Raw genomic sequence first — 22,491 nt, 5'->3', positions numbered from 1 at the left:
CAAATCCTCGGTTGATAATGTTCCAGGTCCATGATCAGATGCATAGCTAGTGCAATGGTTTTTGTCCTGTACAATAACATGAATGAGGATCCACTGCAGTGCTGTTTACAGTTTGACTTGAACTATGTAAACTCCCTTGGATGCTTTCCGATGAGCGTAAACTGCAGCCATTGTTTTTGAAGATGAGGGTGATACAAAATATGACCTGTCTAACTGGAGGAGATTAGGATCTTGGCTGTACGGGTGTCATTGTGATGATGCTACTCCGTGGTTGAAGAGAAGGGAAGAGCAGAAAAGTTGAAGGTAGATTTAATAGATGTGCTCAAAATGATGGAGGGACTCGCTAGAGTAAATAAGGAGGAACTGTTCAGGCAAGGTCAGTCATGAGTGGACACAGATTTAAGAGAATTGTCAACGCCAGCAGAGGGGAAATGAGGAGAATTTTTGTGTCAGGTGAGTCGTAATGACCTGTAATACTCTGCCTGAAATGCATTCAAAGGGAATTGGCTATATACAAACGAACATACAAACATATGAGCTAGGAACAGGAGTAGGCCACTCAGCCCTTCGAGCCTGCTCCGCCATACAATAAGATCAGGGCTGATGTAACTGTCACCTCCTGCCTACCCCCGATAACTTTTCACCTCCTTGTTTATCCAGAATCTATCTATCTCTGCCTTGAAAATATTCAAAGACTCTGCTTCCACTCCTTTAGAGGAAGGGAGTTCCAAAGACTCACTACCCTCTGAGAGAGATAAAACCTTCTTATCTCTGTCTTAAATGGGCGACCCCTTATTTTTAAACAGTGACCCCTAGTTCTAGATTCTCCCACAATAGGAAACATCTTCTCCACATCCACCCTGTCAAGACCCCTCAGGATCTTATATGTTTCAATCAAGTATGTATATATATATATATATGTATAAAAAATATGGAAAAATGTTTTTTTTTGATAAGGTCCCACATGGGAGGTTAGTTCACAAGGTTCAGACACTTGGTATCCCTGGAGAGGTTGTAAACTGGATTCGAAATTGGCTGTGTGGGAGAAGACAGAGAGTGGTAGTAGATGATTGCTTCTCAGACTGGAGATCTGTGACTAGTGGTGTGCCTCAGGGATCTGTGCTGGGACCAATGTAGTTTGTTGTCTGTATCAGTGATTTGGATGATAATGTGGTAAATTGGATCAGCAAGTTTGCTGATGACACTAAGATTGGAGGCGCTGTGGACAGCCAAGAAGGCTTTCAAAGCTTGCAGAGGGATCTGGACCAACTGGAAAAATGGGTCAGAAAATGGCAGATGGAATTTAATGTGTAAAAGTGTGAGGTGTTGAATTTTGGAAGCACAAACCAAGGTAGGACATACACAGTAAATGGTAGGGCACTGAGGAGTGCGGAGGAACAAAGGTATCTGGGAGTTCAGATACATAATTCCCTGAAAGTGGCATCACAGGTAGACAGGGTTGTAAAGAAAGCTTTTGGCATACTGGCCTTCATAAATCAAAGTATTGAGTATAGGAGTTGGGATGTTATGGTGAGGTTGTATAAGACATTGGTGAGGCCAACTTTGGAGTATTGTGTGCAGTTCTGGTCGCCTAACTACAGGAAGGATATCAGTAAGATTGAGAGAGTGCAGAGAAGATTTACTAGGATGTTGCCGGGTCTTAAGGAGTTGAGTTACAGGGAAAGATTAAACAGGTTAAGACTTTATTCCTTGGAGCGTAGAAGAATGAGGGGAGATTTGATAGAAGTTTACAAAATTATGAGGGGTATAGACAGAGTAAATGCGAGTAGGCTCTTTCCATTTAGATTAGGAGAGATAAACACGAGAGGACATGGCTTTAGGGTGAAAGGGGAAAGGTTTAGGGGGAACATTAGGGGGATCTTCTTCACTCAGAGAGTGGTGAGAGTGTGGAACGAGCTACCATCTGACGTGGTAAATGTGGGCTCACTTTTAAGTTTTAAGAATAAATACAAGGATAGATACATGGATAGGAGATGTCTGGAGGGTTATGGACCAGGTGCAGGTCAATGGGACTAGTGGAATAATATTTCGGCACAGACTAGAAGGGCCGAACGGCCTGTTTTCTGTGCTGTAGTGTTCTATGGTTCTATGGTTCTATGTGCAGGAAAGCATAGGGGAATTGGACTTGTTTGATAGCTCTTTCAAAGAGCCAGCACAGGCACGATGGGCCAAATGGCTTCTATCTGAGCTTCTGTCTATCACAAAAGGGACGGGAAAAGAAAAAGCAGGAAATTTCTCTGCTGTGGGGAAATAAAATGTTTTTGGTAGTGTAGAGTCAATGCTATTTTAAGGATGTTCATAGCTGAGTTAGTCACAGTAAGACCAGTTTTTATTTCAGCATCACATTTCAGTGACCTGCCAACAGACTCTGTTTAAACTCCAAACCTAGACATTAGAAAATGTGTTTTATGAATTGGGATTCCTGTTGCACAGCTTTGTGAGCTCAAATGGCATGTCAAGAATTGAGGCATGGACAATGTGAGCTGCAGGACTTTCTGTCTGTTAATTCGAATGGACAGACAATCTCCCCGGGTGCCTCTAAACTCCCTGTGTGATATCCCCAATTCCTGTTCTAGTGCAGCAAGCTGTGCTCTGGGATTGCAAATTTGTAAAATACACCCGGGAAGGCATGTTTAGCTCCTCTTAATAGAAATGTGGAGCACAGTCTCAGCTGTAGACTTACATGATATGTTAATCTATACGTAGAATCATAGAATTGGAGAATGGCTACAACCCAGGAGGCCACTCAATCGTTGTGCCCGTGCTGGCTCTCTGCAAGAACAACTCACCTAATCTTACCCCTTTTCCTTGTAGCCCTGCAGATTTTTTCTCCTCAGATCATCATTCAATTCTCTTCTGAAAATCTCAATTGAACCTACCTCCACCGTGCTGTCAGGCAGTGCATTCCACATCTGAACCACTTGCCGTACAATAGTATTTTTTTCTCATGTCATCATTGCTTCTTTGGCCAATTACCTTGAATCTGTGCCCTCTGGTTCTCGATCCTTCTGCTAATGGGAACAGTTTCTCCCTATCTACTCTTCCGGACCCCTCATGATTGTGAACACCTCAACCAAATCTTCTCTTAATCTTCTCTTCTCCAAATCCAACTGATTTGTTCTACAGAGAGCTAGTATGATCTTGATGGCTGAATGGTCTACTTCTGTGCTGTAAATGAATCTAAGGAGAACAGCTCCAGCTTCACCACCCTATCCATGTAACTGAAATTCCTCATCCCTGGAACCATGCTGGTAAATATTTTCTGAACCCTCTCTAATGTCTTCACATCCTTCCTAAAGTGTGGTGCCTAGAACTGGACACAATACTCCAGCTGAGGCCAAGCCAATGGTTTCTAAAGATTCATCATTAACTTCCTTGCTGTTGCACTCCGTACACCCATATGCACAAAGCCCTGCCCTGCCACCTTCAATGATTTGTGCACATATACCTCCAGGTCTAACCTTGGCCCACAGTTTGTGCCACTTAATAGAAATTCCCTCCATGCCTTTCGACTCTGCATGGGAGGGGTTCCTGTAGGGGCTGCAGCTGCAAACCCTCCACTTCCTCGCCCTCGCCAACCGTCCGGACACACTGTGGCATTCTGTCGTGCCATCTGGAGGTGCTCTCAACGTGGGAGTCCCCCCCCTTTACCATTGGGGATTTAGCATGGGGGGTTTTGCATGCAGCAGTCTGGTGCAATAGGAGGTTAAGACAGCTCACGAGCCACCAGGCTGCCTTTATTTTCTGCGGCCTTTAGGAGTCTGTGTTTCTTGTTTATATAGGTTGTTAGAGGTGTAGCCCCTTTTTGATTATTCGAAGGGGCTGGTCCTCAAATTCTGGATGCACTTCAGCTCTGCTCTCCTGAACTTTGGCCACCTGGTGCGGAGGGGGGTGGGTAGGTTGGAAGACCTCCTTTGGGTCTGCTTCTGGGCCTGGCCAAAGTGACTATTAACAGGTCCAGGCAGCGGGCTGTGGAGGGGGTTGTTAGATCCGACTGTGTGCCTCTATTCCACAGCTATATTCGTGCCCGAGTGTCTCTGGAGAAGCCATCCATAACTGGTGGGCACCGCAGGGGTTGGAATGCACCTTCAGCCCCATGATCACGATTTGAATTTAATTAGCTAAGTTTCCTTTTAAAGTTTTATTTTTGTTACAGTGCCCCATCCGGAATTGTCACCCATTTTATTAGTTTATTTTATTGACTTATGTTTTTTTCAAAAGAGTATACACCTCCAGGTCCCTCTGTTCCTGCCTCCATTTTAGAATTATACCCTTTATTTTATCCTACCTCTCCTTGTTTTCCTACCAAGATGTATCAGTTCACAATTCACTGTATTAAATGTCATCTGCCACTTGTCTGCCCATTCCACCAGGCAAGTAACATTTGCACCACACAGGTGCCAGGCAATGACCATTATCAACAAGAGAGAATCAAACCATCACCCCTTAATGTTCAAAGGCATTACCATCACTGAATCCCCCACTATCAACATCCTGGGGGTTACCAATGACCAGACAATGAACTGGACTAGCCTTATAAATACTGTGGCTACAAGAACAGAATAAAGGCTAGGAATTCTGTAATGAATAACTCACCTCCTGACTCCCCAAAGCCTGTCCACCATCTACAAGGTACAGGTCAGGAGTGTGATGGAATACCCTCCACTTGCCTGGATGAGTGCAGCACCAACAACACTCAAGAAGCTGGACACCATCCAGGACAAAGAAACCCACTTATTTGGTTGGCACCCCATCCACAAACATTCATTCCCTCTGCCACTGACACACAGTAGCAGCAGTGTGTACCATCTACAAGGTGCACTGCAGGAACTCACCAAGGCTCCTTAGACAGCACTTTCTAAACCCACGACCGCTACCATCTAGAAGGACAAGGGCAGCAGATACATGGGAACAACACCACCTGGAAGTTCCCCTCCAAGTCACTCACTATCCTGACATGGAAATACATCGCCGTTCCTTCACTGTTGCTGGGTCAAAATCCTGGAACTCCCTCCCTAACAGCACTGTGAGTGTACCTACATCATATGGACTGCAGCAGTTCAAGAAGGCAGCTCACCACCACCTTCTCAAGGGCAACTAGGGATGAGCAATAAATGCTGGCCCAGCTAGCGAAGCCCACATCTGTGAATGAATAATAAAAAAATATGTTGTTCTCCTAAAGTCTTTCACTATCCTCTTCACTGTTCACAATACTTCCAGGTTTTGTGCCACCCACAAATTTTGAAGTTGCCCAAGTCTAGGTCATTAATATAGATCAAGAAAAGCAGTGGTCCTAATATCAACTCCGGGGGAAATCCCACTATATACTGTTGTGATATTGCTTTACTGAATATATAAATATTGAGTCTACATCACCACTGCAGGAAGTGATGTCATACAGCCTGTGACACAAAAGTCGGAGTTGTGTTGCTCCCTAGTAAGATGTGCATGTGGAGCTCTCCTGTAACTTGTAAATAGTATTGCGAGTCTTCAATAAAAAGAACCCAAAGCATTTGTTGCCATTCATCAGTGTGTGATTGGTAGGTTTGTGTGAAGAACCCAGTAATATATGCGGCAGCCTGTGCATTTTTGAAGGCTATGTTGAGGAAGTAAGGCCGAAGTGCAACAGTGAAGATTGGAATCGGGTTCGCTTCAGTGTAGAGATCAATGAGTGGAGCCAGTCTGAAAATCAGGAGAAGCCACAAACCAAGGAATTGAGACACACAAATAGTCTGCTACAAAAACAACACTGCTGTGTTGAAAGAATACTTCACTGCCTGAACTGCTCTGAAGGAGTTCTGCAGAATTGGCAGAGCACATGGCAAGATTCATGGTGATCTGCAAGCCATCACCATGAGGCCACAGCTCCCACCACCAAACAGCTGAGGAGGAGGAGGAATGGAGGAGGCAACGTAGACTATGCTCTCCATGAAGAATTCATCCGACTTCGACACCAGTAAGTCTAATCTCAATTCTCCATTTACCAACGGTCCCACACTTTACATTCCCCTATCATTAACCATAACACTGTCTTCTTGGCTACATTGCAAAAATAAAAACCAACAGAAAATAAGCTGCACCACATTGAATGTGCGTAGTCAGTTAGTAGTCTGAGGATGTGAACTCCACAGTACAATGTGCAGCCGCAGCCACCTGACTTATACAGGGATGTACAGGTGAATCCAGTGGAAGTTGACACATTGTAAAATCAGTCGGACACTGAAAGTGGACTTTACTTTTGTGTGTCGTCTGACCCAGGCAGTGTAAGATTGTCAGACACAGTCAATTGCAGCCTCTCAGCCTGTCCAACTTCTCTGTGGTGGCTTCTTTTTATGGATGAGTCTCACATTTCACTCTTTGTTTCTCAATGAGAGCCACCTAAAGGAATTTATTTGTGAAGCATATTCTGTTGTACATATTGTTCCAATGTTGCTCACTCCTCAGTACTTGAATGGATTCCTCCATCCATCTGTCATGTTCTGCCTTAGGACAGGTCCTATCACAAGTCTCAGACTGAGGAAGGGTAGCTCAGGAGGTTTCTTGTTGCCTTCCTCATGCACATTCCCTTCTCCAAGGTGGGCTGCAGCCAAGTTTAAAGAGCCCTTTACAATGGGGAGGGGGCTGGTCATCTGACTCATTAGATGCAAGTACCTCTCTGGCTATGAAGCGGGTGTTCAGTGCTGGTGCCCCAGTATTCACCCACTGGGGCTGCCTGGGCTGGAGCCTGATCACAACCTTTCTGACTCAAAGACAATTGTTACTCTGTCCAGAGACAAGTATCTCACTAAGATATCAAGTATGTAGAGACAATATTCCAGTTTGCAATCACCAGGACTGTCAGAAGTGGAGCTCAGGCAGCAATGTTGCTTTTAAACTAAAGGCTGACTCCAGTGAGATTGAGTATGCAGCATTTGATACCAGTAATATGCCTCATTAATGCAATAACAGACCTTACATGCTAGTTAAATGCTCAGAATTGCATGACCAGTATTGGAAAAGATCTAGTTAGAAATATGAAAATGACAATTGTACTGAACAACTTGGATAATGAAGTTAGTGCTTAAGCATCAATGGTGTGGTTCTGTGCTGAGCATGTAGAGAGCAGAAGACATGGTTCAGGGTTTTCCAATGGGCATATACTGGGTGCAGAATGCAATGCTTCATTTTCATTAATTTGGGGAATGTCCTTATTGCAAAGGACACCCCTGAAGGAGCATAAAAGTAGTTTTAAAACTGCTGAGGATCATCTTGTTTTTGGTCCATTTTTGGTTTCTTGGCATTATATTGTTGTTCTCTTCTTTGGCCTAGATATTTACTCCTGCCTGTTGGGTTTCAACTTCAAAACGCTTTGCTTGGCCAAGTCCATAGTCCCTCTCCTCTGGGAATTTGGAGATTCCATGTCTGGCTTCAGCAGAATATAAGGGAGGAAAAAGGCCAATTTCCAACTTTGTAGATGAAAAGAAGTGTGGGTACTAGTGCCCTGGCAGATTAATGCTCCTTCTTAGTTTATCCCTCCACCCGCCACTTATACACTCAGCATGTGATGTACATTGTACTGGGAGCACACTGGCTCCATGTGCATTCTTTTTTTATTTTGTGGGTTGTTGGCATCACTGGCAAGGACACTATTTGCTGCCCAAGCCTAACTGTCCTTGAGACGGTGGTGGTGAGCCACCTTCCTCAACTGCTGCAGTCCATGTGGTGTAGGTACACCCACAGTGTTGTTAGGAAGGGAGTTCCAGAATTTTGACCAGGCAACAGTGAAGGAACAGCAATATAGTTCCAAGTCAGGATGATGTATTGGCTTGGAGGGGAACTTGCAGGTGGTGGTGTTCTCTCTGTCTACTGCCCTTGACATGTTAGGTGGCAGAGATTACAGGTTTGGAATGTGCTGTCAAAGGCGCCTTAATGAGTTTCTGTAGCCCATCTTGTGTTGAAAACACAGCTGTTGCAGAACACGGTGGTGAAGGGAGTGAATGTTTAAGTTGGTGGAAGGGGTGCCAATCAAGTAGACTGCCTTGTCCTGGATGTTATTGGAGCTGCACTCATCCAGGCAAGTGGGAGTATTCCATCACGCTCCTGACTTATGCCTTGTAGATGGTGGACATGCTTTGGAGAGTCAGGAGCTGAGTTACTCACCACAGGATTCCCAGCCTTTGACCTGCTCTTGTAGCCACAGTATTTATATGGCTGGTCCAGTTCAGTTTCTGGTCAGTGGTAACCCCCAGGATGTGGATAGTGAGGGTTTCAGTGAAGGTAATGCCATTGAATGTCAAGGGAGGATGGTTAGATTCTCTCTTGTTGGAGATAGTCATTGTCTGGCACTCGAGTGGTGTGACTATTACTTGCCACTTATCAACCCAAACCTGAATGTTGTGCAGGTCTTGCTACATATGGACATGGACTGCTTCAGAATCTGAGGATTCGCGAATGGTGCTGAACATCGTGCAGCCATCAGCGAACATCCCCACTTCTGACCTTATAATGGAAGGAAGGTCATTGATGAAGCAGCTGAAGATGGTTGGGCCTAGGACATGTAAATTAGTGCATTGTGCAAAGTACATCACAACAAACGTTCTCCCGCAGCTGGATCTTGAACCTCTCAATCCTTACTGGATTATGCAGCTTGTATTACTGGCAAAACCTGCATATTTTTTTAATGACAGCTATTCTTGGATCATGATACTGAAAGCATTTAAATGGGTAAAATGTGTAAACTCCTCTTTGTGCTCCTATCCATTGCAGTTTTAATCTGTCATTAATGGCAGTGGGCAAAATGCATGCAATTTTAATAAAGAGAAACAGTTTTAATGCAAGGGAAAATTTGCTTTTGAACTGTTACTCCATGCTGCTTGTAAATATTCCTTTCCTTGCGCATGGCACCTGTTTCTGATAGAAAGTTCCAGTTGTGTTAGCAGCTGCTCAGTAACACAAAGCATCAATAAATAGATAGATTAACATCATCAACATATTGCCAGTGGGCAGGCACAGTGACTCTGTTCAATGGCTTTGATGTGTATGCTATGCTGTAAATGACTGTACACATATTTGGATGATTTAATATTAATGACTGCAGAGTGAATGCAGCTGGTTAGTAAAACTTATGTGTAGTCCAGTTTTGACAGTTCTTTTATAAAGAAAAATGTTATGCCTGCAAATTTTCCTGTCAGTTTTGACAAGAAATAGAATAAATTTAATACTTACATGCTGGGATCAAGGCTGTAATGAAGTCTGGAGCCGAGTGGCCCTGGTTGAACACAAAATGAGCATTGGTGAACAGGTTATTGCTGAGTCAGTACCACTTGACATCACTATCAATGTTATCTTTAATAACTTTTCTGATGATTGAGATTACACTGATGGGGCAGTAATTGGCCAGGCTGGATTGTCCTGCTTTTTGCGGACACAATATACCTGAACAATTTTTCACATTGGTAGGTAGATGACAGCGTTGTTGCTGTACTAGCACAGCTTGGCTAGTTTTGGAGCAGAAGTCTTCAATACTACAGTTAGAATGTTGTCAGGGCCCTTACTTTTGCTGAACCCAATGCATTCAGCCATCTCTTGTTAGCAAGTGGAGTGGATCGGATTGGCAGAAGACTGGCATCTGTGATGCTGGGGACCTCAGGAGGAGGCCGAGATGGATCATCCACTCGGCACTTCTGACTGAAGGTGGTTGCAAATGCTTCATCCTTGTCTTTTGCACTGCTGTGCTGGGCTCCTCCATCATTGAGGATGGGGATATCTGTGGAGCCTCCTCCTCCAGTGAGTTGTTTAATTGTCCACCACAATTCATGACTGGATGTGCCTGGACTGCAGAGCTTAGATGTGATCCATTGGTTGTGGGATCACTCAGCTCTGTCTATCGTATGCTGCTGCCACTACTTAGCAGGCGAATAGGAACATAGGAACAAGAGTAGGCTACTGGCCTGTTGGGTCTGCTCCGCCATTCAATTTGATCATGGCTGATCATCTACCTCAATGCCACTTTCCCGCACTATCCCTATATCTCTTGATGTCATTAGTTTCCAGAAATATATTCTATTTTGAACATACTCAATGATTGATTTTCCATAGCCCTCTGAATGAAGCAATTCTTCCTCATCTCATTTTAAATTGCCTTAAATTATCCTGAGATTATGTCCCCTGGTTTTAGACTCACCAGTCAGTGAAAACATCTTATCTACATCTGCCCTGTCACGCTCTGTAAGAATTTTGTAAGTTTAAGTGAGATTACTCCTCATTCTTCGAAACTCTAGAGAATACGGAGGATCTCTCCTCATACGACAATTCAGCAATCCCAGGAATTAATCTGGTGAACCTCCGTTGCACTCTCTGTATGGAAAGTATATCCTTCCTTAGATAAGGGGACCAAAACTGTGCACAATACTCCAGGTGAAGTCTCTTTATTCCTGGTTTGTAGCTTCACTCACTTATTTGTTCACAGGATGTGGGCATCGCTGGCTAAGCCAGCGTTTATTGCCTATCCTAGTTGCCATTGAGAAGTTGAGCCGCCTTCTTGAACTGCTGAATTCCATGTTGTGTAGTCCTGTTAGGAAGGGAATTCCAGGACTGTGACCAGCAACACTGAAGGAACGTTGATATATTTCCAAGTCAGGATGGTGAGGGGCTTGGAGGGGAACTTCCAGGTGGTGGTGTTCCCATCTATCTGCTGCCCTTGTCCTTCCAGGTGGTAGAGTTCACAGGTTTGGAAGGTGCTGTTGAAGGGACCTTAGTGAGTTGCTGCAGTGTATCTTTTACATGGTACACACTGCTGCCATTGTGCATTGGTGATGGCGGGAGCTAATGTTGAATGTGATGGATGTGATGCCAATTAAGTGATCTGCTTTGTCCTAGATGGTGTCAAGCTTCTTGAGTGTTGTTAGAGCTGTGCTCTTCCAGGCAAGTGGAGAGTATTCCATAACACTCCTGATTTGTGTCTTGTAGATTGTGGACAGACTTTGGGGAGTCGGGAGGTGAGTTACTCACTGCAGAGTTCCCAGCACTAACCTGCTCTTGCAACCACAGTATTTATATGGCTGGTCCAGTTCAGTTTCTAGTCAATGTCCCAGGATGTTTAGAGTGGGGCACTCAGTGATGGTAATGCCATTGAACATCAAGGGGCGATGGTTATGTTCTTTCCTGTTGGAGATGGTCATTGCCTGGCACTTGTGTGGCACGAATGTTATTTGCCACTTATCAGCCTACGCCTGAATATGGTACAAGTCTTGCCCTACATGGACACAGACTGATTCAGTATCCGAGGAGTTGTGAACGGTGCTGAAAATTTTGCAATTATCAGAGAAGATCTCCACTTCTGACCTTATGATGGAAGGAAAGTCATTGATGAAGCATCTGAACATGGCTGGGCCTAGGACACCACCCTGAGGAACTCCTGCATTGATGTCCTGGAGCTGAGATGATTGACCTCCAACATCCACAACTATCTTCCTTTGTGCTAGGTATGGCTCCAACCAATGGAAAGTTTTCCCCCGATTCCATTTTTAGTTATGCCTGTTGCTGCTCATGTCGTGCTCTCCTACACTCTTTATTGAATCAGCATTGATTCCCTGGCTCGATGGTAATGATAGAGTGCAGGATGTGCGGAGCCATGAGTTTACAGATTATCACTGAATACAATTCTGTTGCTGCTCGTGATCACAGTGTCCCCATGATGTTTAGTTTTGAGTTTCTAGATCTGTTCTAAATCTATTCCATTTAGCATGGTGGTAGTGCCGTACAACACAATGAACAGTATCTTCAGTGTGAAGATGGGACTTGATCTCCACAAGGACTGTGCGTTAGTCACTTCTACCAATACTGACTTGGACAAATGTATACGCAACAGGCAGATTGGTGAGAGCAAGGTCTGGTAGGTTTCCCCTCTTGTTGGCTTTTTCAACGTCTATCTCAAGGATCAGACTGACAGATATGTCCTTCAGGACTCAGCCAGTTCGGTCAGTAGTGGTACTACCGAGCCACTTTTGGTGATGAACTTTGATGTCCCCACACATTCTGTGCTCATGCCATCCTTATTGCTTATTCCAAGTGATGTTCAGCGTACTGACTCATCAGCTGAGGGGGCTGGGGAGGGAGGCGATAGGCACAGGCTTCCTCATCCATGTTTGATCTGATGCCATGACACTTCATGGGATCCAGAATCAATGCTGATGACTCCTAGGGTCAGTCCCAACCAATGGTAAACCATTGTGCTGGTATACTGCCCCCTCTGCTGGTGGGACAGCTGATTGGCTGTAAGGTATGGTTCAGTGAGTAAGGCGATGTCAGGCTGTTGCTTGACTAGTTGTGGGACAGCTCCTCCAATTTTGGCACATGTTACCAAACATCAGTGAGGAGAACTTTACAACATTGACTGACTTTTGTCATTTCCAGTGCCTAGGCCTATTCCACGCGTTCCATCTGGTTTTATTCTTATTCGACTTTTCTGTGGCAGTTTGATACAAATGAGTGGATTGCTAGGCCATTTCAGAGGGTAGTTAAGGATCAACCGCATCGCTGTGGGTCTGGCGTTACATGTAGGCCAGGCCAGGTAAGGACAGCAGATTTCCTTCCCTAAGGGACGTTAGTGAACCAGATGGGTTTTTACATCAATCCAGTATTTTCATGATCATCATCACTGAGATTAGCTTTTTATTCCAGATTTATTTGATGAATTGCATTTAAATACTCCCACCCACCATGGTGTCTCAGGAGAATTAATTCAGGCCTCTGTGTTACGTGTCCAGTCCACAATGCTACCACTTTCTATTCCTTTTATCAAGCAGATTTGGATGTAATTACCAAACCGAGGAGCTAAACTTTTCTAACTGAAAGAAGTTTGTAAAGTATAGTCAATCATTTTTGACACAATTATTGATTTGCTTCCTCCGGCACTGAACATGACATATCATTTTTCTACATGCTGTCTCATTCTGTTGATTCTGCCTGTAGTGATTAGGGAATTGATTATCTTTTGGATGAAGAATTAACCATTCTTGGTGGTTCAATCAGCATAAGGTATATTGCTCCTTTTGATGACATCCCCCCAGATTGTTAGTGAAGAGAAGAATGGAACAGGCTCAAGCACGAGAAGGTCAGTCTAGATGTCAGATAGGCAATTCAAAGATTTTAATTCAATGCTGATGAAGGAACTGGCAGGAAATGTGTCTGTTTGACTTGTAACTTGGAAGGGAGCTTGCAAGTGATTGTCCCATAATCTTGTTTGCTTCTTTGTGGCAGAGATAAGAGAACTGGGAGGTGATGTCAAAGCAAGTTTGGTTGGAAGCTACGGTGCATCGTACAGCTTATATATACTGCAACCATGGTGCACTGCAAGGAGAGGTGGTGTAGATTGAGTGAATGGGGTGGATGGGAGTTCAGTTGCAAGGGTGCTGACAGCTTTGACCTGGATGCTATTGAGCTTTTTCCAGTGTTGTTGCAGCTCCATGAATTCAGGCGAGTGCCGAGTTTTCCATCACATTGGTGGAGAAGCTGTGAAGTGGTGCTTCAGCTTGGTGGTACTAGTTCCTGATCCCTGCCATCAGCATGTGACTACAGTATCTTTGATAGTGCAGCTGTCCTTCAGTACTGAACTGGAGTGTGTCCAGATTATGCACTCAAGTTTCTAGAATGGGGCTTGAATCCATCACTTTACAACTCACATGCTACCACTGAACTAAGGCTGACACCTAAAGTAATGCATACAAACACATTGGCCCTGATATTTATGGAGAGGTGGGGAGAGAGTGGGTGGGCCAAAGGCAGCTTTGAGTCTGGCAAGACTAGAAGTGGTATAGAATTCTACTATGATGGGGTAAATGGAAGAATGAGATTCAATAGAGAATGGTGCATGCAAGGTGGAGTTCAACACAATGAAGATGCAGGGAAGAGAAATAGTGCATAAAGTAGAGTATTTGGAATTCAGTATTTTTACTGGATCAGAGACATGGAGGCCCTACTGAATTTAATGGCAGGGTCATATTGTCATTTTTTATTTAGTTTCCCAGCCGAATTGACTGCCTGGGTGGGACAGTGGTGAAGAGACCACAGCAGGAGAGCCTTGGGGTTGGTTGTGATTACTGGAGGGGAGCCGGTTGCAGCTACGGGTCAGGGTGGGGGTGGGGCAGTGATCAACTAGGGCTAGAGCAAGGCTGCGATCAAGCAGAGGGGAGACTGAAGGCTTCCTTGAAGGGCAACGGTGGGGAGCACTCCTCTTCCTCCTGGCTGATGAGGAGTGCTTTAAAAGGCACTTGCCTTCTGGAGTTGGTAACTCTCACATCCATTTCTCTGGCAGCTTTCCTGTGCACTGTGAAATTCAGGCAGCCGCTGTTAAAGTTAAACCTGACTTCCAACTGCATAACGAGAGCCTGATTTAAATATGTTAATGAAGCTGCCTGCCTATTCAAGGCGGAACACTTGCATGCCACACAACTCACCATGGCAAAAACAGCAACAAATACATATATAAAAACAAAAAACTGTGGATGCTGGAAATCCAAAACAAAAACAGAAACAGAATTACCTGGAAAAACTCAAGCAGGTCTGGCAGCATCGGCGGAGAAGAAAAGAGTTGACGTTTCGAGTCCTCATGACCCTGCAACAGAACTGATTGAAGATTAGAAGAGGGTTGAAATATAAGCTGGTTTAAGGTGGGGTGGGGGGGGGTGTGGGGGAGAGAAGTGGGGGGGGGGTTATGGTGTGGTTGTAGGGACAAGCAAGCAGTGATAGGAGCAGATAATCAAAAGATGTCACAGACAAAGGAACAAAGAGGTGTTGAAGGTGGTGATATTATCTAAAAGAATGTGCTAATTAAGAATGGATGGCAGGGCACTCAAGGTACAGCTCTAGTGGGGGTGGGGTGGAAAGACTAGCAGGGCATATAAGATTTAAAAATAATGGAAATAGGTGGGCAAAGAAAAATCTACATAAATTATTGGAAAAAACAAGAGGAAGGGGGAAGAAACAGAAAGGGGGTGGGGATGGAGGAGGGAGTTCAAGATCTAAAGTTGTTGAATTCAATATTCAGTCCGGAAGGCTGTAAAGTGCCTAGTCGGAAGCTGAGGTACTGTTCCTCCAGTTTGCGTTGGGCTTCACTGGAACAATGCAGCAAGACAAGGACAGACATGTGGGCAAGAAAGCAGGGTGGAGTGTTAAAATGGCAAGCGACAGGGAGGTTTGGGTCATTCTTGCGGACAGACTACAGGTGTTCTGCAAAGCGGTCGTCCAGTTTACGTTTGGTCTCTCCAATGTAGAGGAGACCGCATTGGGAGCAACGAATGCAGTAGACTAAGTTGGGGGAAATGCAAGTGAAATGCTGCTTCTCTTGAAAGGAGTGTTTGGGCCCTTGGACGGTGAGGAGAGAGGAAGTGAAGGGGCAGGTGTTGCATCTTTTGCATGGGCGCTTTGAAGTAACAGGGTCACATTTCATGTTTTTTAAGTGTAACCATCCTCTCCCAACTTAATTGCTCCCGCCCATCGTGGGAGGTGTAACTTCGCAGCCACTGAGTTTGTGTCAATAGTCTTTTTGTTCACAAATTGGTTAATGACAATTGAAGGGAATTTTCCTACAATCCTAAAGATTGACTTAGGAAAAAAAATTGTGAATATTTTGCTGCAACATTTGGGGTAGCAGTGAACTGTATCTGGTGACTTTTAATAGACAAAGACAGGATGCTGAGCCATGAGGTGAAACGTGTACAGGTAAACAAGGCTGACCATCAGAGCGCAGGTTTAAATCCCAATGCAGCTGTTACATTAAAAAAAACACACAACTGCCAAGTTCTAGCCTGCGATGTGTTGACAATATGTTGCTTCATCCTAATCTTTCTGTTGCTGACTGTCCATTTTTTATTCCGTAGCTTCTTAACTGCTTGCTTACTACTTCAGTTGTCACTTGTTGCCGTTTAATAAGTAGGAAATTTGAGCAAGTCAAATGAAAGCATGACACAAATTTGTAACATGATGTTGAAATATGATGGACAAAGGGTAATGTGTGTGCACCTGTTTGTGAGTGTATCTAGCTCTCACATAGATATACAATGTACATAAATAAATAAAATACTTGTGTTTTTATGATGCTTGCTGGCAGAAAAAGGCATTTGCAAATACAAGTGACTATGTGAACCTGTTTTTCTGTTTATGAGAGGACAAGGAACAACAGATGCTCATCTCAGTAATAACACTTCAGCACCACAGTTTTTGATGCAAGTTACAATTTATGCTTCCTTATGAAATATTTGCCTCTAGTCATAATTCATAGAATTATAGATTATTACGGCACAGAAGGAGGCCATTTGGCCCAATGAGTTTGTGCTGGCTCTTTTGAAAAGCAACCCAGTTTGTCCCATTTCCTTGCTCTTTCCCTGCATCCTTGTAATTTTTTGTCCTTAATATATTTATCCAATTCTCTCTTGAAAACTACTGTTGAATCTGTTTCTACCAGTCAGACAGTGCATTCCAAATGCTAACAATTTATTGCCCACAAAACATTTCCTCATGCTGCCTCTGGTTCTTTTGTCAATCACCTCAAATCTGTGCCTTCAGTCTAACTGACAAAATGCTTGGCTCCTGATGGCAATGCTGTAATGAACCTGAAGTGCAGTTATAGTCTACCACATGTGATTAATGTTCAAGTTTATATTTACCATCATTGAGCAAAATAATCAAAATATGGTCAGTGCTCATTAACTCCACTCCCTTAGAAATGCAACATTTATGAATGGTCAAAAAATAAATTATTTTTCAGCCTCACTCATTTTGTAAGTTTAAAGTCTTCTTGAAATTTGTACAAACTGAATTATTGCAAAGAGGAAGAACATTGCCATCTTAAATTCTGTACCTGTCTTCCTAATAAATTTAATTAACTGTGAGTCAACAGTAACACTCTTGTCTCTGAGTCAGAAAATTAAAGGTGTAAGCCCCACTCTGGAGACTAGAGTGCATTATCTAGGCTGACACTCCAGTTCAGTACTGAAGGAGCATTGTACTAATCAGCATTTTGGGCAATACACTAAATTGATCCCTGCCTTCCTTCAAACGTGGATGATAAATATCCCAGGATGCTATTTAGTAGAACAGCAGAAGAGTTCTCCCCGGTGCCCAAGATCACTAAAATTGATTATCTAGCCATTTATCACATTGCTGTTTGTGGAACCTTGCTGTGCACAAACTGGCTGCTGTATTATCGACATGACGACAGGGACTACACTTCAAAAAACTACTTAACTGGTTGTAAAGCACTTTGAGATGTCTTGCGGTTATGTAACGTTCTATATAAATACAAATTCTTGTTTTCTTAGTGTGTCATGGCTGCGTATTGCAAAGTGGCAACAATAAATCATACCATTTAAACAGTCTGAAGAGAAGTGCAGATGTGATTCTTCTATTTATGTTCTATAGTGAAGCTGTGGAAACATAATATTTTAACTTGCAGCACAAATGTCAAAGTTCAGCATTTTCCGTTTTGCAATTGTTATCAACCGTTGAGTCTTCACACTTTAACAGGGATTAACACATTTCAACAATAAGACAGAGCCAAAAGGAATGGGTTTCTCCGCTAGCACACAGTTATCACAGATGCAGGCTCAATTTCATGGATGGGTTATTGTGCTATTCATAAGATGTTCAGTGACACTATTGATCACATCAACAACATTCCTCCGAGTGACCATTGCTTTAAAATGGAGCTAGGTCTTTATCTTCTCTCTTACAAATGTTGTTTTTCACAGCTCCCAAAAAGATTATGCAGATTGCTTAAGGGACAAAATATATGCTAAGCAAAGTTGTCGAGTTTCTATTAATCATTTGAGTGAAGGAGTTAGGAGGAACAATGGCTTGAAAGTTTTTCTCTGGATCTGAATTCAGTTTACATTAATCGGAATGAAATCATCCCACACTGCTGGTTCTAAGGGCTGCTGAGTTTTTGTTTCAGATTTCCAGCATCCGCAGTATATTACCTTTATCTAAATGATCAGTCCATTGTGGGAACAAATCTACAGAATAATAGTTTTCTTTAATTCAGCATTAATTGGTAATCTTGTTTTGTAAATCTAGAGGTATGTTGGTGTGGGAAGTTGCACTCTGGGCATTAGGGAGTAGATTAATGAAACACTGTTGTATCAACGTGACACAGTGTGACACAATATCAACTTGGAGTCACACTGGGAAATAGGGGGTGGCGGCTGATATAGGGTGGGAAACCCCGGAATGAATTTCAATTCATTTGATTTTAACGCAACCACCTCATTATCAATTTATTTCTGGGTTTGGCATCAATTGTGTGGACCGCATGACATAATTATCAATTCCAGCATTTAAAGGGCAACCCAAAGCTGGAGTTGGAAGCCAGAGACGCAGGACTTTTAACTGGATTCAGGTCAAAGGTTGTGACCCACTTCAGTCTACTGATATGGGCTGTGGGAAGCTGGAGAGAGCGAGATAATCTTCACCAGCAAAGGGAGGATAAAATCTGCTGCCACCAAAAACAAGGACATGGATGGAGATATTTCAGGAGGTTAGCAGCTAGATCATTGTGCTGTGCTCCTGGCTTCAATACAGAAAGCACATTAATCTTCTAACAATGTCATGAAAGATTTGTATATTCACCCACTGCCTGCCGGGTGCATCACTCCCTCAGATCACCATTCCTCACACCCACTCATTCATCTCTTTCCACGCACTTACTCACTTTCCCATCTACTGATCCATCGCTGTCATTCTCCCTCATTCATAATGTCCTCAGTGGGGTTTCTGCAATCCTGGCCATTGGAGAAAGGGATTTACCAACCACCTGGTGACAACATTAACTCTCATTGTCCCACATGTCATATGACACTTAGTTATGTTGACTCGATTTCAACAGTGGGTGAAATATGATCATCCTTATAATGATAATTTGCAATCTCCTTACCTTGCCAGGGCTAATTCATATTGTTTCTCTCCATCAGGTCTTTCACACAAGCCATTGGAATCCATTGACCTCACAGACAATGAATCCTCAGAGGAACTGATTCTTTCTGAAGGTGCACCATCTCAGAACTCATACTTGCTATGCACCAGCACATATACTTGCCCTTCAGTGGGACCACATAGACTGACAGTTGGGGTTCTACCCGATATGTAAGTAGCTACCCGATATGTAAGTGGATGAAATCCACCTCCTAACTCAGAGGTTCAGCCTGAACCTATTCGGGTGAGAAAACGGTCCAGACTCACAACTCTTCTTCTTAGTAGTTTATTGTAACATTGATAAAATTACCAACATCAGTACGCTCTCTCCTTAAGTTAAATCAGTACTTACAAATATTGCTTACCATCGGTAACTTTCTAAAATCATTACCCTATCCTGGTAAGTTAAATCAGTCCTTTACTTACAAATGTTGTTCCTGTGACTTCTGAGCTGCACCCACACTGTTAACATCTTGATGATTTGCTGATTTTTTTTAGATTTCTTTAGCTTTCAATTCATCCAGTCCCTTTATTAAACTTAATTTCTGAGAAGCTCCATACTGTGCAGTGCTGCTACTGTTAAACACATTTCTTTAAAACTACAGAAATCACACCAGTGACAATGATTGCCACAAGCCGCTCCCACTTTTGATTGCACCTTCTTACATGTTGCAACAATTTGAAATCCGGGGTTCATGAATAGTCCATTAACATATGAAGGTATTTTGATGAGGAAGATTATGGCTTATCACTTCATCAGGTTCGCTCTAATAAAACAGTTCTATAAGATTAGCATTTCCAAGGAACAGTGGGGGGACATACCTAGGCATCCTGGAAAGCAGATCTTGTTATGTAGTAAGTACAATTTACACAAAAAACATAAAGTGCTGGAAAAACTCAGCAGGTCTGACAGCATCTGTGGAGAGAAAGACAGAGTTAATGTTTCGAGTCTGTATGACTCTTCTTCACGCACATGCACGCACACACATGTCTCCCTCCAGAATCACCTGTGGTCCGGCTGTGTGCAGCTGAACTGCTAGTGGTGTGCAGATGCAGAGGGAGCACTCGTGAAACCTGTCAATAAAGCTGAAAGGCAACGTTATATATTATTCAGCGGAAGTTAATATTTTTTCAGATTATAAAGTGACAAAATGTGTTCACCCATGTAACCACTTGTGATCAGAAATTCTTAACATTTCTAGGCCTACCACTTCTTCTAGGTGCTGCCCTGACATCCGCAGAAGGGGTGGAGACGGCCTGTGCAATGGTTGGCGCTGTTGCCTCTGATGACTTCGGTGTGTGTCCTCTGGAGAGCCGAGGCCTTGAGGGCCCCAGCTTGCTTTGACTGTCCTCCTGTGTGCTAGCTGCTCCCTCTGTGGTGACAGAGGATGATGTTGAGGGGGTCACTGGCAAAGGGGACTTGGAGGGAGGGGACAGCGTCTGAGATTCCTGAGTGGATGACACAGGGTGTCCAGTAGCTGCTTCTCCTCCCTTCAGGTGCTCAAGGGCACTGGCCTGACTCCTTAGGGGCAATGAATACCTGGAGAGATATTGAGGTGCCCCATTTTCCCCTTGTGTTGTGACTGCAGGCACTCACCCATGGCTACTCAGATGGAGTGCAGGTCTGCACACATCTCCGCATTCTGCTGGACTAGGGTCTCCATGGCGTCTGCCATCATTCCTGTGGAGACCTCCATACATGCACTTGGGGCACCACTTCATCAGAGAGCAGGAGGATGTGCTCCTCTGACTCGCGTGCCACTCTGTTGAGGGCTTCCAACAGCTCTGCGTGATGTTATCCCACCTTCTGCTGACTCTCCATGATGAGTTGGAAGGCTGAGTCCAGAGGCTTGTCATCTGACTCAGACCTAACAGGTGCCTCTTCCCCAGCAGTCCTCCGAGTGCCAGGGAGCTCACACGAGCCTGCCTCCTCCGCTGTGGATACATGTCTGTGCAGTGACTACTAGATTGTGAACCCGAGCCTGCTCTAGATCCTGATCCCACTGAATTGTGTGTCTCTGTGCTGGTGGAGGGTGTGGGTAAGTGCTGTGACAGGACATCTAAGCTGCTTATTTCCAGCTCTTCAACGGAGGAGGTGAGGATGTGGATGGAGCTGAGGGAGTGGTTGGCTGAGGGTGTTGATTGCTTGGCATATCTCCCTGGGAAACAAAGTAGAGATAATTAGTGCATGGAAGCACAGTCAAAAGCAGGAGAGAGAGCAATCACACAAGATAAAAGCAAATACTGCGGATGCTGGAAATCGGAAACAAAAATAGAAAAACAGCAGGTAAAACTCAGCAGGTCCAGCAGCATCCATGGAGAGAGAAACAGAGTTAACGTTTCGAGTCCGTATGACCCTTGTTCAGAGCTGATGAGCAGTGGAAATGTGATGAAATTTATACTGCTAAAATGGGGTGGGGCAGATGGATCTGGATAGAAGGCCAACGAAAGGTGGGGACAAAGGAGGGATTGACAAAGATATGAGAGCACTCACAGTTGCGTTGAGAGAGGGAGGATATGGTGCAGGATCCTCACTTGGGTGTTTGCTGCCGACTTCACCATTGCCACAGGCAGGTCCACATCCTCATCGTTCAGCGCAATGGCATGCTCCTCAAAGTAAGTGAGGGGCCTAATGTGGGCCACTCCACCATCCCACCCACTCCAGTCTGGGACCTCTCCCTGCTGTTGTGCCTGCAAGAAAACAGATGGAGAGAGTGTGGGCACTGCGTGGAATGTTTGTGTTGTTAATGGAGCCATGGACGGGATGAGGATGTGAGCTCCAGAGAATATGAGCCTGATGGAGATATGAGGGTGTGTGAGAGAGGTAGTGGTGTTGTCCCTTGAGGTGTGAGATTCCCATGAATGTGTGATGGGTTTGAGAATGTGTGAGTTGAGAGTGATGAGGTGGTTGACTTACCCTGGTGGAACAGATGAGAGCATTTGTCCTCTTCCTGTACTGGATGGCTGACCCCCTCTGTGCTCCGGTGGTGCTAACCATCGCTGCCATGGCCTCCCAGACCAGAGTCTGGTGGATCTCCTACAGCCAGAACGGGTGTAGAGGACATCGCAGTGACCTTCCACTGCATCCAGCAGGCACCTCAGAGAGGTGTCACTAAATTTGGGGGCTGCCATCTTCCTGGCTTTTGGGGCCATCTGTCACCTGGAGCAGTCCTGGTCTGGAGACATGAAGTAGGCATGTGCTATGGTGCACTTTAAATATGGCGCACGGAGCAAGGAAGCGCTGAGGTCATGGTGTGGTGGGCAAATCCGAGCTTGCCTGCCCGCGATCCGGCGTGTTTCCCGGGAATGCATTATTAGTGAGGTGGGAGGCGCCAGGAAGGGGACGATATAACACGAAAACCCGCCATTGTGTTCGGCGGGTAAAATGTCTTTATTCACACCAGCTACTGCACTTTGTGCAAATCTGGGACAATTCTGCCCCATGGCTGGTGCGTAGTGTGGGGCACCTCCAGAACCTGGTCCATTTTCAGCATGCTGAAATTGTTCGATCACACTTCTGGGGGT

The sequence above is a fragment of the Carcharodon carcharias genome, chromosome 7 (assembly GCF_017639515.1).
Source record: "Carcharodon carcharias isolate sCarCar2 chromosome 7, sCarCar2.pri, whole genome shotgun sequence".
NCBI lineage: Eukaryota > Metazoa > Chordata > Chondrichthyes > Lamniformes > Lamnidae > Carcharodon > Carcharodon carcharias.
This window is presented reverse-complemented; position numbering follows the sequence as displayed.